The 2,774-nt window shown below is 41.3% G+C and overlaps 1 pseudogene; it reads right to left on the bottom strand.

Annotated features, from left to right (window-relative positions):
- Positions 1-700: 700 nt before the first annotated feature.
- On the bottom strand, positions 701-1,553 carry LOC104654506 (annotated as a pseudogene).
- Between the last annotated feature and the right edge of the window lie 1,221 nt (positions 1,554-2,774).

The following is a 2,774-nucleotide window of genomic DNA, read 5'->3' as shown; positions in this document are numbered from 1 at the left end:
CTAGAAATGGTTTTTGAACTAACGGCCCAAGCCTAAGGGCAGCAAATTAAACAAAAGGCCTGTGATAGCCACTCTGTAGTATTTCATATAGGATCGAATTAAACTAGTGAACGCCAGCTTTATAAAAGGGACCACCAGCACAATTTGAACAAAAAATTGTGTTAGGGAAAATGCCAAATGTGCCCACTAGGTGGGCTAAAAGGATTGTTTTTTTTAGGTCAGGTTTTCTCAAGTTACCTATAGCAGTTACTTATTGTGAAATTTTAATTATAGCGTTATCCTGCCAAGTGAAATAGTGGCATTGAGAGGGTGAGAGTCTCATTATTATGTGGAGCCTTATAACAACGCCCTAGGAAAACTCATTTTTTTAGGTTTATTTTTCAACTTTTGTTTTACAGTAGTGGGGTCTCATCATGTTGCCCAGGCTGAAGTTTAACTCCTCCGGCCTCAGCCTTCCAAGCAGCTGGGACTACAGGCACCATGCCTGCTGGAAAAGCTGTTTGTAGCAGGGAAAACATCAGCTTCTCCTCTTGGTTTGTGGTTTGGTTGTCTCTGATTACGGCATCATGCAATTTGGTGAACTTTTGGTGTGGTTCATATATCAGGCGTAAGACTTGTTTTTTACTTCATTAATTTTGTTTTTTATTTTTATATTTTAAATTATTTCATACTAGTTTATTTAGGGGTTCCATTTTCATCCTTAATAGATTTTTCCATATTTTTTATAAGCTTCTTTACTCATAAGTTCATCTAGTTCTTTTTTTTTTTTTTTTTTTTGAGACAGTTTTGCTCTTGTCGCCCAGGCTGGAGTGCAACGGTATGATCTTGGCTCACTGCAACCTCTGCCTCCTGGGTTCAAGTGATTCTCTTGCCTCAGCCTCCTGAGTAGCTGGGATTATAGGCGCCTGTCACCACGCCCAGCTAATTTTTGTATTTTAGTAGAGACAGGGTTTCGCCACATTGGCCAGGCTGGTCTCAAACTCCTAACCTCAGATGATCCACCTACCTCAGCCTCCCAAAGTGCTGGGATTACAGGTGTCAGCCACCACGCCTGGCCAAGTTCATCTAGTTCTGAAGAGTTACTCGGTGTCATTGCGATCAGCCAAACATCTTTATAACAAAATTTTTTGATAAGTTCTGTATTTTCTACAAGAGCTTCATTAATTTCAGTTACTTCTCCTGATAAAGGAGAATGGAGTTCACCAACAGCTTTCACACTTTCCAAAGCACCAAATTCATCCTGTTTGTTCAATTTTGTCCCAGCTTCAGGCAGACCACAGTAAAAACATCTCCCAACGCTTCCGGTGCAAAATGCCTGATTCACACTGTTCCCATACCATTTCCTGTTGTTCTCCAATCATGTTTCCTTGTGAATTCATGCACTGAGAGCAGAGCAGGTTCCGTGCGCAAACCGTGCCCACCCCCAGCCACCAAGACCTCGGCCGGTGAGGCATGGCAGGTGCCAAGGGCCCGCTCAAGCTGCAGACCACAGCCCACACTACACTGCGCCACTCGGTGCCATGTTTATAGGGAGGGGTGCAGAGGATCCCCATGCTGCGCTTTGGTCACTGTTTTTTTGTTTTTGTTTTTCTAGAGACAGGGTCTCACTCTGTTGCCAGGCTGGAGGTGCAGTGGGGCAATCCAAATTCACTGCAGGCTTGAAGTAGCTGGGACTATAGGCGTGTGCCACCACACCCAGCTAATTTATTTTTTGTAGAGACAGGGGTCTCGCTATGTTGCCCAGGCTGGCGTGCAGTGACACAATCATAGCTCACTGCAGCCTCTAACTCCTGGGCTCAAGTGATTCTCCCACCTCAGCCTCCCAAGTACCTGAGACTGCAGGTATTAATATATGCCATAGCACCTGGCTAATTCATTTTATTTTATTATTTGCAGAGAAGGGGTCTCACTTTGTTGCCCAGGCTGGTCTCAAACTCCTGGCTTCAAGCGATCCTCCCGCCTTGGACTTTGTTTTGTAATATCTGTTTAGTTTTAGTTTAGTGGGCTTCAGGAACAGAGCAGTTTTCATTTTGGTAATTTTATGGAAGAAAGTTGGATTGGAGGTACCTAGAAGAATTTAGGATTTAGTTGAGTCTAAATTAGATAAGAACTCAAAAATAATGCATAGAGTTAAAATCTAATAACAGGTGTATTATAGCTTTTTTTTTTTTTTTAAGGAATATAACTCTTTTTTTACCTTGATCATATAGGAATTTCAGATGAAAAATCTCTTGAGGCTAGAAAGTCAAACCAAGTAAGACTTTAGATTTTACTCATAGTCCTAAGGTTCTTGGGCCTGCCAGAAAATGACAGTTTTTATTAACTTACTGTAAGGCTGAGGACACTTGAAGTCAGATATTTTATGTGTATTTTAAAATATGACATTTTAGTCAGTCTTGGTAATAAAACCAGTGTTTCTCATTGTATTTTGTTATAAAGAGAGCATATTTTATTGGACTTATATAAATAACCATATTTTCATAAGTATACTCACATATAGTTTTCACAGTTTGGAGGAATCAAGTGAGGAGATAAAACACAAATTTTTTATCTTTACTTATAAAAATTTATTTTATCAAATTGTAGTTAATTATAGATAGCTTAAAAGAGAAGAATTTTTTTTTTTTTTGAGATGGAGCCTCACTCTGTCGCCCAGGCTGGAGTGGCGCAATCACAGCTCACTGCAAGCTCGGCCTCCCAGGTTTACACCATTCTCCTGCCTCAGCCTCCCGAGTAGCTGGGACTACAGGTGCCCGCCACCACGCCCGGCTAGT

This window comes from Rhinopithecus roxellana, chromosome 5 (genome assembly GCF_007565055.1).
Source record: "Rhinopithecus roxellana isolate Shanxi Qingling chromosome 5, ASM756505v1, whole genome shotgun sequence".
Classification (NCBI taxonomy): Eukaryota; Metazoa; Chordata; class Mammalia; order Primates; family Cercopithecidae; genus Rhinopithecus; species Rhinopithecus roxellana.
Note: the sequence above shows the minus strand (reverse complement) of the source record. Positions and strands in the feature narration are given on the sequence as shown.